This window comes from Mastomys coucha, unplaced genomic scaffold, assembly GCF_008632895.1.
Source record: "Mastomys coucha isolate ucsf_1 unplaced genomic scaffold, UCSF_Mcou_1 pScaffold21, whole genome shotgun sequence".
NCBI classification, from domain to species: domain Eukaryota; kingdom Metazoa; phylum Chordata; class Mammalia; order Rodentia; family Muridae; genus Mastomys; species Mastomys coucha.
In genome coordinates, this window is record NW_022196904.1 from 191362107 (window position 1) to 191377709 (window position 15603).

Sequence of the window (15603 nt, forward strand, 5' to 3'; positions counted from 1 at the left end):
GTAACATGGTAACTATGCTGTGACAAAGGCTGAGCACAAGGAACACACACTGGTACGATGAGGTCCTCCTGTCTTCTCCCCCATCTGAATGGGGTGAGCCACTTAACCACTAATAGTCCTCTTTGTCACATGCCATCCATCAAAAGCTCTAGAAGCTAATCAGTCACTTGGGATGTTATTTAAATCTGTTTCATATTGTAATCTGCAATTCTTCACGAAAACCCACCCTGAAGTGATATTCCAGTTGTAGCTTAAATACTGGTGTTCCTTCTTCTTTCTCAAATTCCAGGTGTTGTGTGACTTTTCCTGGGGAGACATGGACAAATCTCAACCCAGACAGGGTAACCAATGAAAAACCAAATAAACAATTGCAGCCAAGTCTAACTTAGTGAGCAACTGAGTTTATTGGTCTTGCTTTCAGGAGCATGGATGACTTGAAGGCAGCTGCATCATTGCAGGGCCCAGCTCTGCTGGGTGGAGAATCGCCTCTCCACAGCAATTGTTACTGCTTGGGTCAGGGCTTAGGAATCTTGTGAGTTTCAGGGTCATTCTTATTCTTGTATGTTTTGTTTGCTTACCAAAGCATGAATAAATGTTTCAACTGGAGCAAATAGAGTCACAACACCAGGGCTTCATGACTAGGGAAATTAGAGTGCCTCTAGCCCTGGTCAAGGGCTAGAGGGAGTAGGTAGGCAAGCATTTGGCTCTGGGAGATTATTTTTCCAACAAGCCAGTGGTGGCATAAGAATATTAACAGACCAGACAGTTATTGTTTGTTTTCCATAGGAAAGGTACTATTTTAAGTTCTTTCTCATACATTAACCCCTTTCAACTAACGGCCAGCTTTAGAGGCAGGTGCAGTCTCTATCCCAGTTATATATCTATAAAATGAGAAAGCTGAAGAAATATGAACTGACTTGTCCTAACTGAACATTGACTTAGCTGTAGAGTCAGGACAGGAATTCAGGAAATCTGACTCCAGCGTCCACCAGGCTAGTCAAGGCTCAAAGCTGAGCTCTCCATTGCATAGAATATTGCCTTTTCCCCAGTGTTTATAGTTTTCCTAGGAGAGCAAGGCCTCTGGAAATGCCAGACTGTAGCTTCCTGCTACTTTTTGGCAACAGAGAATCGAGTATTCATCAGAATCATGAGTCAATTACCCAGAAACCACATAGCCTATCAAATATCAGACCTCATAATTTATTTTTATGAGAGTAGTAAGTGGTATCAGCATTTTATAAGTATGTATTTATATTTGGTAATTTAATTTATGCAAATACTTCATTTATGTAAATCATATACAGATCCACCATCAGGGTATCTTGAGCAAAATAACACCAAGTATTTATGGATCTGATATATATATATATATTATGTGCATATATTACATATATGTATATATACATATATATATATATAAATCAAAGAATGTAAATTGTTTTTATTGCATGTTCTTTCTGCTGTTATGTTCCAATCATGTAAACAGCCTGGTTTTATTGAGGTTGAGTTTTGATTGATCTTTCCTTCTCCTCTCATTCATTTGGTGTTTCTTGGATAGCCAGGTCAGGCCTCTTTGCCCACCCAGAGAGAGGAAAGCTCAGCTGCAGGACACAGAAGCCTGGCTTTGCTTTTCACTTTTGTGGGATGAGGTACAGTGTGTAAACACAATACTGTATTTCATAGCTATTCCAGGGCTTTGGGCTTGATCCCTCGGTGATAGTGGCATCCTCATTACCTATTCATGATGTGGTCAGACAGTCCTCATGAATAATAAGCTTCCCTGACTCTGGACCATCCGACTCTGAGTTTCTGGCTTGTTCTTGAGACCGAGAGGGGTTTTTGTCAATTTCTCACTTCTTAGAGGAAAACTCTGTGTATGGCTTTCTGCAGTTAGTGTCTGGGTCTAATGGCTAAAGGTGGTAAATGTCAGTAGGGATTGACATTGCACCAGTGACCATAAGACAGAGTGAGTGCTGGTGAATGACCTTGCTTTGCTGGGAAATAAACCTCAAGCCTTAGAATTTGATGTTGCACAGCACATCATAGTACTGATATTTTTTTTTTTTGTTGTTGTTGTTGTTTTTATAGTGATGGTGAAAAACATTAGTTTTATTATAAAGTGAAAACTGCTTTAGAGTAAGCAGCTGTCAGTCATCCCAGCCGCTGATTTACTCAGAGGGAACACTGGGCATTGCTGAGTATACTATATGGGGACCCCTGCTGTTCTTTGCTTGGGGCCTGATGTAAATCCCTGGGTGAGAAACAGCACATGCAGCACATGACCTAGCTGTCTTCTGATTTCACCTCTTTTGAAATGCTCTGTTGATGTTCTCTTCCAAACATCTCATAAGTAGGACAGAACTCTACAAGACTTCAAGACTTCTTGATTTGGGTGCAGTTCCTGGTGCTTTGGAAGATCACTGCCTAGTGAAGTGTTCTTAGCATCCAAAGCCATTGACTTTTTTTCAGTCAATCCATCCTCCACATACTCTCCAAACTTGGGGGAAAAAACTAGATCAACAGCTTTTATTCAAGAATTTTCCCCCAATTAATTTAAATATTAATACAACAAGAAGCCTATGATTCGACATGCAAAAGGGAACCAGAGCTAAGAATTTCAGAGCCAATTGATAATGATACAAGCTGCCTACCTAGGTTAGACAAGTTATCTCAATTCTTCTATCCTTTTATGATATTCATAACTACCTGTGGCTATTCAAAGCCAGTCGGAATCTGGATAGTCTTTCTCTTCCTCCATCTTCCTTCCTTCTCCCTACCTGTCCCTTGTCTCTGTCTCTGAAATTCTTAGCTCCATCTCCCCTTTTCCTGTACAATCAAAGGCTTCTTGTATTAATTAATTTAAATTAATTGGGGGGAAATTCTGCTACATTTTACCCTTTCTGCCCAGATTTTTTTTTTTTTTTTAAAAAAACCTTTTCTCACAAACATAAATTGAGCACAATTAAGACGGCTGAGAAGGTACAAGTGGCTCTGAGGCAGGTGAACTGGAGCTGGGAAGACCGCCACCTGGGGCTGGCCTAGAGGCTTCGAGACTGTTGGGGCAGAGAGTAGCTGGGTATAGCACAGGATGTGGCATTTTTTAATATTTCCCACAACAGGTGGCAAACCAACATGTTGAGCAAGAATCCACTAGAAATTTAAGATTATTAGCCTGAGAGCTAGAGTTTTATTTTCTAAGTTAGAGAAAGGTGGCACTGGGATGACTCATGTGGACTCCTTGAAACAAAGAGAGAGGGATCTGAAGTCCCCTGCTGTGGAAAGAGACAAGATGGCTGCTCTGAGTCAGAGAGCCAGAGAATGGAAGCTGCTTACATCATGGATCAGATATTGATTTAACTGTGAATTTATAAAATTGGGATTATTTGGTTTTAGGATAGGTTTATATACAGATTTTGTCCGAATCACATAGGGAATTTTGCCCACTGTTCAGAACTAGGATAGGAAAAATTAGTCACTGACTCCAAGTAGAGAGGGTAGTGATAATTGCCTGCTATGAACAGGTATTAACTAATAAATGTCTGTGGTTTCAGGTAGAGAGTTCAACAGATAGATGGCATAACAGGATGGATGCTGCAGGCAAAGAGCTTAATATGTAAAAAGTACCTGCTTCCTATAGGCAGATATTAGTAGAAGCCTGAATTAATTGCTTTAAAGATTGTATATAGATATATTGCTCTAATAAGTTTTACAGAATACTTAAATTCTGTCTAACATGAGCTCCATGGGAATTCTGGGTTATTATCCTGCATGGCAAAATAGAAAAAGCCTAAGAATAGAAACATACAATATTTTAGTTTACTTCATTTGTTTTGGATTGCTTTAATGTTCAAAACCTGTGTGATTTTGAGTTTTGTGGTTTTATTACTCCTCTGGGAGAGAGGTCAAAATGAAGGTTTTTTCTGGTTATTGGCTCAAGGATATGCTGATTTGGGAGAATGGTTTTGTCTTTGCATTTTTAGAAAAGGTGATTAGTGTCCATACACCTTCCACAGTTATATGGATCAGACATGACAGAGGAAGACCACCCGAAAATAGACTCAGGTGAATCAATCAATCAAACAAACAAAAAGATTCTTTGTGCCATCTTTCACATGGCACAGATGAAGACTTATGATTGGATCAAAATTTCATCCTACTAGTCTAATACAATCCCTACAGATATCTTGATGATACTAAAATTTTGTTTTGAGATTTGTATATTACAGAATATACAACCTTCATGAGTCTCATCATCAGACATGCTGAACTGACCTGCTTCAACTCCCGCTGTCTTGAACTTTTAGCAGGATCCAGTGAGAACACAGACATCAAAAACAAATACAATCATTACTGTGGCCTTCTTAAGGCTACCAACTCCCCCATTTTCCCTACTCTTTCCCAACCTTCAAAAATATCTCAACGCCCATATTCATCTTAAAGAAGTTATGAAGAGTCGTCGTTATCCCAGTTCCCTGGGCTTTGGGGCTGGAGGTGGTTATTCTAAAGTTGCCTTTCTAGGGAATTTAGTAATGGTCAAAATTGGAACAGGGAGGAAATAGCTAGCCATATTCTCATTTGGTAGAAATTTTTACAATAGTAACTAAGTTGAAGTCATAATTTCTTATTTTGATACAGAATTTATTTTTGATGCAGAATCAAGGTTTCTGATAAATTTGTATAAATTTCTTCTACTGATACAAAATTTTAAAAGTGCAAGGCTTAGACCCAGTCCTTCTATAACTGTTATTATAAACTGATCTGAGATGTTTAAGGGCCAAATAACAAATTCATGGCTCTGAGTTTATTGTTAGAGTGTTTTCAGATATTTTAATTAGAAATAGCTGAGGGTAGTTAATGGACAACAGTTCAGATTACTTTACATAAATAGTTGTTTTTCAAAAATGTCAGAAATCCACAGAATGTGACATTTAATGTAATTTGTTCACTTGTCGTTGAGACAAATCTGCTCCTAATAGCTTTCCATCATGGATTCAAAGAAGCAGCTGAGCATCTTACCTCCAGATGAGGCTGTACATTGTAGCTAGGTGGCCACTGGGTAAAAATTGCCTCCTGCAGACCTACACCATCCTTGAGAGGACACAAATTACAGGTTAGGACAGCTTAGTTCTGCTAAGACAGAATAAGCTAGTCCTTAATAATTCCTGTTTTCCAAAGTCTGTCAGAATATCCTGGGCTAGAAGGCTGAAGACTGATGCTCCATCTTCCTGACTCACTGGGGCTGTGTAGGTAGGCAGCTGTCTTTACAGCTTGTCTCAGTTCTAGAAGCTGTGTTAGGCTTCCTATATTTTCAGATATTGTTGGTCATTCTTGGATTTCTAATGGGGTTGAAAAACTACTTATAGTCACATAGTCAACCCAGGATATTTAGCATTGAGAGGACATATTTGAGAAGATAGTTTTCAGATAGTATACAAGCTAATCCAAGACATAACATAAGGATTTATAAGTCTTTTAAGTTAAGATAGATGACAGAGTGTTCTATTTAATTGACAAAAATGATGGACTGGGTGTAAGGTCTATCTTGAACTTTATAAATTACAAAATGGTAATAGTTGTGCTCAATGTATATCTGAGATAAAAGAGACTTTTAATTGGACAGACAGGGGAAGTGTTATGGATAGCCCTGGTATTGCTTGTATTTTGATGCTAATTCTGCTTTTCCAGGAGGGGTTGCAGACAAGGAGTGAGTTCTGAACACAGGTGACTTCTTGTGAACTTTCTCCGCACCTTAACTTGTAAAATAAAGGCTTGATCCAGTGATTGGGAAGTGGAAGGGAAGGTGGAGCTGAAAAGTTTGGGGGAGAAGGAGGAGAGGAGAGGAGAGAGAGAGAGGACAGGGGGAAAAGGAAGGAAGACGGAGGAAGACAATCCAGATTCCATGTGACTTTAAATAGCCACAGGTAGCTATGAATATCATAGAAGGGATGGATAATTACAGGACAATTTGTCTTATCTAGGTGGGCAGTTTATATCAATATCAATTGGCTCTGAGTATATTGTGTGGACATTTTGTGAGATGAGAATCTACTGATAAATCTGACTTATAAATTACAAGCTTCTAGAATTTTGATTTTATCAGGTTACTGGGATTTGGGACAGCTGACCACAGGGGGTGGATGGCTAGGAATGTGAGTAGAATCTTCCACAAGAGAACCACAAGATGGATGGTCTCTGCTTGGGGCTACTAGCCATGGAGGCAGTGGGGTCACCAGGGGCCCAAGAGTAGCTCATGCCTCATGCTCTTGCAGCCACTCCTTCCCTACCAATGAACTATATCCTCAAAATGTGAGTCAAACTGAATCCTTCTGTAAGTTGCTTTTAGTGAGGAGGAGAGCTTGAGTGAGTTTAAAGTGGGCAGAGGAGGCAAATGCAGAAAAAGCAGATGCAACTGTTACTGGTAACATTAAAGAAAAACCTCATGCTGTCCACTGGAATCATAAGAAAGATGGGAGGGGCAAGACCCCATCTATCAAAGGCTCCAACTTGTGAAGATATGAAGGGAGAATGTCACTGCAGACGTTTACTGCTTGAAAAGATCCACTTGAGGAAGCCTTAGCTTAGGGTCAGCACAAGGTGTACAGAGGCTGCTACAACTGCAATGGAAGGCTGTCACATTGCATCTCAGACTGATATACTGTTGCATGAAGCTGTGAAGGTGAAGCCCCAGTTGTAGGGGAGATCCAGGATATTGAAGACTCCAGCACCGTGCGTGGGACATCTGCCAACAAAAGCTTCAGGCACAGAGTGGAGCTAGCCTAAGTTTCGTGCGTTGCAGATGATGCAGATGGCAGGATGGAGAGGTGGGGCCAAGTCCACCTGAGCCCAGAAGATGACTACAAAGGCCCCAAATGCTGGATCTGGAGTTGCAGAACTTTGTGCTTGCCCTGCTATGCTTATGGCTTGATCTTTTCTTGCTGGACTTCTTTTCTTTTGGAATGTTGTTATTAGTCAGAAATAAACAACAACTTGACACAGGCTGGAGTTATCACAGAGAAGGGAACTTCAGTTGGAGAAGTGCCTCCATGAGACCCAGCTGTGGGGCATTCTCTCAATTAGTGATCAAGGGGGTAGGGCCCGTTGTGGGTGGTGCCATCCCTGGGCTGGAAGTCTTGGGTTCTATAAGAGAGCAGGCTGAACAAGCCAGGGGAAGCAAGCCAGTAAGAAACATCTCTCCATGGCCTCTGCATCAGCTCCTGCTTCCTGACCTGCTTGAGTTCCAGTCTCAACAACAACAACAACAACAACAACAACAACAACAACAACAACAAATCATGTTCATAGTTGGGAAATTGCCTCAAGTCTTGGTAGAGACTACAGGGTCTTAGAGATAAACTTTAAATTTGGACTCTTGAGCAACATTTGGACTCTTAAGATTTGGAGAACTACTAAGGACAAACTAAGTTTTTACCATTAAATGTAACTTTCCATTACGGGATTGTCATGACACTGAGTGCCACAGATAGAATGGTACAATTTAAAAGTGCCATCCTGGGGTGTCAAGTTAACAAGTGGTAGACTTGAAATGACCAACCTTGATTGTCAACTTGGTGGAACCTAGAATCACTCATGAGACACAGCTATGGGTGAGTCTTTGAGGGTGTTTCCAGAGGGGGAAGCTCCACCCTGGATGAGGGCATCATCCTATGGCAGGATTCCTAGACTGTATTATTCACTTCTCTCTGATTTCTGACTGCAGGTGCTGTGCAACATTCTTGCCTCTACAGCCAGAGCCATTATTGCTTTGATATCACTCACCATCCTGATGAACTGAATTTTCATCCTATAAGCCAAAACAAACCCCTTTGTCCTTAGGTTGCTTTTTAATAGGTATTTTGTCATAGCAATGATAAAAATTACTAATACAAGGGTGTTACATGAGGTTTTAAAAGCTACCACCTTAGTTCCTGGACCAGCCATGCCACTAGCCCCTCAAGACTTCCCTTTTGTTCTACTGGCCTTTGTTCTGGGAGGTGACCATGCTACCAGCTCCCACCAGAGACCCTTGAATTTGCAGATTAAGGACACACACACACGTTATTCCTCTACAATTTGCCTTCTTAGCACAATTGCTGGGCACAGATATTTCCCACCTGAAAAAAGAATGCTCTTACCAATTTATTATCTCTGTCTCTCTACCTACCCTAAACTTTTCTTGCATCTGCCTTTTCCTCCTGGGACCCAGAAGTCCCGTCTGTACCTACTGTCCAGCAATTGGGCCCCAGCCTTCTTTACTGACAAATCAAGAACTACTTGGAGAACAGAACTTTAGCATCAGAGCCGCCCCTTCACAAAAATTTTTCCAGGAATTTTATTTCAAGGACACTGACAAGCAAAGACCAATGACACCTGAAGTTTGGCAAAATGGTACATTAAAACAATAAAAACTTGAGGAAGAGATGGGATGGTGGCTTTGTCAGGTTCTGTCTTGATCTCAGCCATAGCTGTCCTTGTACAAATAAACACATGCATCATTTATTTTCAGCCTTTCCCAACAACCTGTAGGTTGTGCCTCCTTGACAAAGGTCAGATAAAAAAGAAAATATGAGACATTTAAGAAGACAATTCTCTCTCCTCAGGTGGTATATAGTGTCTTGTTATCTTTCAGCAACTCTTTTATGGTTCTATAAAGCCAGTACATTTCATGAAGCCCCTGCGATTATAAAGGAAAGTGATTAAATAGGACAGGGACATTTTCATTGCAAAGAGACACATTCTTTAAAAACTATAAATGCTTCACAACTTCTACAGCCATGTTTGTGCAAAGTTCCCTCTTGGAAAGCAGCTCCTTCCCTCCCTTTCTCCCTCCCTCTCTTCTCTTTCTTCCTCCCCCCCAACCTCTTTCTCTTTCCCTCCTAATCTGCTTCTACTAATTTCTTGGCCATAGGATAAAGAGAACATTGGGATTTAAAAATATATTGCTGATAGAAAGTAAAAACAAGAGACAATTTTGACACTAATAGGTGCCAGTCTTGGTCTGAAGTATAAAGTCACTGGGCACAGGTGTTTTACAAAGTCTGTGCCAGAACCGCACTAATCCAGAAGATGGAGATGCAAAGTCTACTCAAAGCTTGATTCACACAGTCTGGAGTTAACCCCTCTGAAACTTCTATTGCTCACGGTTGCCTAACATTCCTTGACTTGACCACAACTTAAACTGTTCCTTGATGGAGAGGTCATGTACTAATGCCTGGCTGGGAGCATAGGGATTTAAAGTCCAAAGTTTAAATTTTCTGATAGGAAGAAAAGAAAGAAGAAAGGAAGGAAACAGAAACAGGGAATGGAGGGAAGCAGTCAGGGAGGGATTCAAAATCAATGCCAACCCCACTCACAGACTGATTCAAACTGTTTTACAATTTTCATTCACTATGAGCAAAATCTTGTCATTCACAAAAGCCCTTGGGACAAAATGACATAAAAATGAAAATGTCTGTCTCAAAAAAGAGGTCTTGCTTTTCTCTAAGCTGATTCCTCCTCTGCATTAAGAATACCTTCCTGGGTCATCTGTTGCATCATCATAAGCCAGGTGCTCAGGGCTTGTCTAGATGCTATGCAGGACTCAGATTTCTTACCCGAGTGACAGATAGAAGCTGGTATTTGTTGGGGGATTATCTTGAACAGAACTCTCAGCCTGTTTTTCTGTGGCCAGAGAAATGGGTCCTGAATGTGTTACCTGAATACCACCTAGCTAGCACAACAGATAGACTCAGCAACATTAGCTATCATGTCCAAGCACTTGACAGAAAGTCTCTGAACAACAGCCTCTGAGTAATTTTCTATTATATAACTTATGATTAGCATGTGAAAATACTCTCATTTTATCTGCCTTGTGTCACATCTGGAACCAAAGTCAAATAACATACAAATCCTGTTTCAAAATTCCTTTATGCCAGTCAGCACTTCTCAATTAAATTAATACATATAAACCACAACTCATACATGTGAGCACAGGCTGACTCTGCTGGCATGGAGTGGGATTCAGCACTGTTTCCCTGGCTAGCTCCTGGAGATGCTGATGATGGAGGTTCACAGTGTGAGTGATGAGGTGTCCTAATGGCTAGAGCCATCTGGTTGAGCCAATATGACAGAAAGCCTCAGCCTCTCATGGGTTCCTGATGGGAAGAAGAGTCCACTGGGACCACATGGCTAAACACAACAATTTGGGAAGGGTCATTGAAATCTGAACTCCAACAAATACATTAGCAAGTTAAAGGCACCAGAGGTGAGGGGATGCACAAACAGAATGTGTGCCATGAGAAATAATCCAGTCTTGGGTAAGACTCAGCAAACTACAGCCTGTGGGCCAAACCCAGATGCTGTCTGCTCTTTTAAATAAAGTTTTATTGGGACATACTCGGGCCTATTTGTTTATAGGTTGTTTATAGATGATTTTGTTCTACTTCAGAGTTCTATGGTTATGACAAACCTGTTTGAGTCATCAAGGCATAAACGATTTATCTAGATTATTATAGGTTCAGGAGGTAGCTCACAAGCAGAGTACTTGCTTACAATGTGCTAAGTGTACCCTGGCTCTAAGAGACAATAGAAAGCAAGAGAGAAAGGAAGAAAGAAAGAAGGAAAGAAAGAAAGAAAGACAGGAAGAAAGAAAGGAAGGAAGGAAGGAAGGAAGGGAGGAAGGAAGGAAGAAAGGAAGAAAGAAAGAAAGGAAGGAAGGAAGGAAGAAAGAAGGTAGGGAGGAAAGAAAGAAAAAGAAAAGAAAAGAAAAGAAAAACTATTGAAGAAATATAAAATAAAAATATATTTAGGCTGTGGGAGGAAAAAGAACCATTAAAGGCATGTGCCACCACACATGAGGTCCTAGAGCTGAAAGAAGAAGTGAGCACAAGCCCCTGTCCTTAACCCAGAAGTAATCTCCAGTTGATAGCCACTTGCAAATGAATTGTTTTTTTTTCTCCAAGGGAGTCTTAGGAAGCAAACAACCCAGCAGTGGATGCCAACAGAAAACAAATTCAACAGCATCTTTGGAGGTTCCTTGTCTCAAAATGGTGTGTCAGGGCTTTTCCTTTGTTAAAAAAAAAAAAAAAAAAAAAAAAAAAAATCTTATTTTTTTAAAGTTTATTTTATTTATCTATTTTTCTTCCCCTATTTCTACCCTATAGGTCATTTGCACATACAGCTTCCAGTTTAGTATTTTTATAGAATTCCCGAATATGCAAACAAGTAGGTCTCTATATCTATATCTATTTCTTGTGCCTTCTCTGAGATTCTTTTCTCTCTATTTATTTTATCCTATTCTGATGTGTTAGTTTCATTTAATTTAATTTAACTTTATTATTGTCCCTTAGAAGTCTGTTTGTTTTTTAGTGAGAGACACAAAGGAGTGGATCCACATGGAAGGGAAGGTGGGAAGGAATTGGGAAAAGGAGAGGGAGCAGAATATGAGAGAAAAAAAATCAATTTTTAATAAAAGGAAAGAGAAAAGAAAATACTACTAAATTTTGGCCCTGGGCACACAGGCAGCCTGGGCTGTGAAGGAAGCAAGTCTGGTTTGATCTCAATTCTATCACATGTATACCTCTATCTGTGTCATTCTGAGAAGTAACACAATTCCCTCATCTATAGAATGGTATGGTGATGAAGATGGTAGTGATAAAGATGATGCTAATATCTATGTTATACAAAAATCAGCAATGTACGTAAATCATAAGGACAAGGTACCTACAATAAGAACTGTCATCTCACTTAGGGCTGGCAGAGAATCATCACCACATACCTTTCCCTCTTCTTTGAATTTAGACCCCCTTGCAGAGGTGGTGTGAAATTAATTTAGCCACAAGCATGTGACCATTCACGAAAAAGATCACACAACTTTGTAGCAGTCTTCAGGACCCCAAGAGTAAGCCATTGAGACATTCATTGCAGTGTGATTGCTCACCATTTGAAGATTATTTTTGACCAAATTCATATGCACCTTGGTCAGTAAATGGAAACTGAGTGAGGTGTCTAGGAAAAGGGTTCAAGTAATTTCTATGGAAATGATAATTCCAATAACCACTTTCCCCTTTGCAGATCAGATACAGGGACTCTTGGTCAGGGGAGCTGCAACACTAAATTACAGCTTTGTAACATATTGCCTTATTGTGTCAACAGGGCAGAGACTCTCCTCTGTAACCACTGTCTTGCTGATTTCTCAAGACCCACTGTGTGGGAAACATCTCAGAAAGCTTCACTATTCTTTAGTGGTTGCCTACATGCTTTTTCTTGGACCTGCATAGTACCTTTTAAAAATTGGATGGGGAGTTCCAAATATAAAACTTGGGTGCTTTTATTTAAAACTCCACATTTTTAGCATTTTTGATAGAGTGAAAACAAAGGCCAGAAACGCTTGCAAACCTCATCACTATAGACAGTACCCCTGCCTATGCTGCACTCATCACTAAAGACAGTATCCTTGTCTATACTGCACTCATCACTACAGATAGTACCGTTGCCTACACTGCACTCATCACTACAGACAGTACCCCTGCCTACACTGCACTCATCACTACAGACAGACAGTACCCTTGCCTACACTGCACTCATCACTACAGACAGTAGTACACTTGCCTACACTGCACTCATCACTATAGACAGATAGTACCCTTGCCTACACTGCACTCATCACTACAGACAGTACCCCTGCCTACACTGCACTCATCACTACAGACAGTACCCTTACCTACACCGCACTCATCACTACAGACAGACAGTACCCTTGCCTACACTGCACTCATCACTATAGACAGACAGTACCCTTGCCTACACTGCACTCATCACTACAGACAGTACCCCTGCCCACACTGCACTCATCACTACAGATAGATAGTACCCTTGCCTACACTGCACTCATCACTACAGACAGTACCCCTGCCTACACTGCACTGGGGTGAACCTTGCACTTAGGGAAGATGTCATTAGCATCACTGTCACCCACACCCCTTCCAACTCTTTCATAGGCCAGGATCCTTCAGTTATGTCACAAGGTGTAAAGCTATTTTAGGGAGTGACAAGTTGTAAGGCAACAGCTGGTAGTTCTCATGTATCCCCTGGGGCAAGTTCTTGAATCCCTTGTGTTGTTTTTTGTTTTGATTTGGAAATTTGAGAGACTTACTCTCTCTGCTATGTGTGTTTGTTATAGAGATTGAAGGAAGTAATAAGAATAAAATATGCATCTCAGTTACCTGATGCCTTAGCTACTTTTCTCTTGCTATAATGAAGTATTCTGACAAAAGCAACTTAATGGAGAAAGGTTTTATTCTCCCAGCTCAAGGGCAAGTCAAGACCACAGGAGCTTGAAGCAGCTGGTAACATTGTATCCACAACCAGGAAGCAAACAGCAAGAAGTCTGTCTTAGTCAGGGTTTCTACTCCTGCACAAAACATCATAACCAAGATGCAAGTTGGGGAGGAAAGGATTTATTCAGTTTACACTTTGAAATTACTGTTTATCACCAAAGGAAGTCAGGACTGGAACTCAAGCAGGTCAGGAAGCAGGAGTTGATGCAGAGGCCATGGAGAGATGTTTCTTACTGGCTTGCTTCCCCTGCCTTGCTCAGCTTGCTTTTTTATAGAACCCAAGACTACCATCCCAGGGATGGCACCACCCACAACGGGCCCTCCCCTCTTGATCACTAATTGAGAAAATGCCTTACAGCTGGATCTCTTGGAGGCATTTCCTCAGCTGAGATTCCTTTCTCTGTGATAACTCCAGCTTGTGTCAAGTTGACACACAAAACCAGCCAGTACAGAGTCCAAGCACCAGTCAGCTTAGTTCTATTTCTCTACTTACATAGTCCAGGATCCCAAACAGGGAATAGTTCTCCCCACAATATGCAGGTCTTTCCACCTTAACACAATCAAGGCATTTCACCACAGTATGTTCACAGGCCCATGTCTCAGGTGATTCTAGGTTCTGCTGACAATAGTATGGACACGTAGTAGCTGTCCTATAAACAGGTCTGCTCCTAAAGATGTGGAAGAGTTTGACTATTTGAGCCTTGTCTTTAAACATTTGGCTTTGCTGGTCCAAATTTTGATTCTCTCTTTAAACTGTAAAGGGAGCACTTAGCAAACACTGCTGCCAGCTTCTGTTTAAAGGGTCCTTGTCGTCTCTCTTTTCATTTTGTATTATTGTTTGGAAGTGGAATGTTCCCCACAGGCTCATATGTTTGGACAAGTGATCCTCAGCTAGTGGATGCTGTCTTAGAAGGTTGATTTTTGGGATCTATAAGTGATAGAGCCTTGCTGGAAGAAATGAATCAGTAGGGACAGGCCTTGAGGTTTGATAGCCTGTCCCCACTTCCTGTCCTCTGTTTTCTAACTAAAGATGCAATCCAAGCAGCCACCTCACACTTCTGCCTCTATGTGTTCTCAACCATGATGGACTGTATCCACTGGAACTGTATCCAAGTAAGCCCCTCCTTGTCAGATGTTCGGTCATCACAACAAGAAAACTAACTAATATATTTCATTTTTTTAGGCCCAAGTACAAATAGCAACTTCTTCCTGATTGTCACTGTTGTGGAGGAAGCTGTGTAGAGAGAAGCAGATGGGTTCCAGTCAGTCCCCAGGTTAGATTATGTCTCACTAAGGCCAAGTCCCTCCTATCCAGAAGGAGAACCCAGGGTTCATGTGGTCAGCCTGCTCCCCCAGAGCCAGATCCACTACCACACTAAGTTTGGGGTGGGGGAGTCTGGGAAGGAAGCCCTGAGGGGACAGTGTTGCACATGAACTAATCTGTAGTTCATACATATTCAGAAGAAGTGAGTGAAAACCCAGCATTTCAGACAGCTTTACATTTTCAAATTAAGTTAATAAAATAAGATTTCCAATGTAATGACAAATTAATTCTTCTTTTCATAAGTTTATTAAAATAAGCACCTCCTATCTTCTAACTAGTGAGGACATATGCTTATATAGATACATCCCACCCAGTAACCTAATCTCCCAGTGATCTTGAAGCAATTAACTCCTTCTAATCTTGAGCTAACAAAGCCCACCAGGCCAAAGGCCCCTGAGAGCACCAGCCTCAGGTTCTGCCTGCCTCCTTTTCCTGCTCCAAGCATCCTAGCTGAGCAACTGCAGTGGTCCAGCCTGGGATTGGGCTGAACCAGCCAGATGAGTAATGGCAGATCAGAGGATCTTCATTAACTCCTTATTTCTCCACTAATTAACACACACACAAAAATGAGTTGTGTGTCTGACAGGCAGTGACCAGCCCACTGCAGGGCAGATAATGGAATGCAAATGACATCTAATGAGGGTCTCTCCTTGCAGCCCGGGCAGCTGGCCTACTATTTTTGTTGTGGATTTTGAAAGTGTTGGAGCTTCAAAAAGAGTTTGCTCCATGGTTTAAACTGCAGCTGAGCTTGCACCATGAAGTCCCTGCTGCTCACAAGTGTCCTGCACATGGCAGAGTTACTATGTGGCTAACCACAGAGTACAAGATGGAAACGCCTTCATATAGGGAGAGAAGGACAGAGTCCTGGGCCCTTCCAAATGAAGCACAGTATCTGTTGACTGTGTTGAGTGATGGGATGCATTTTGATTTTGTTTAATGGAAACACATTACCAAAATTTGCTTTTT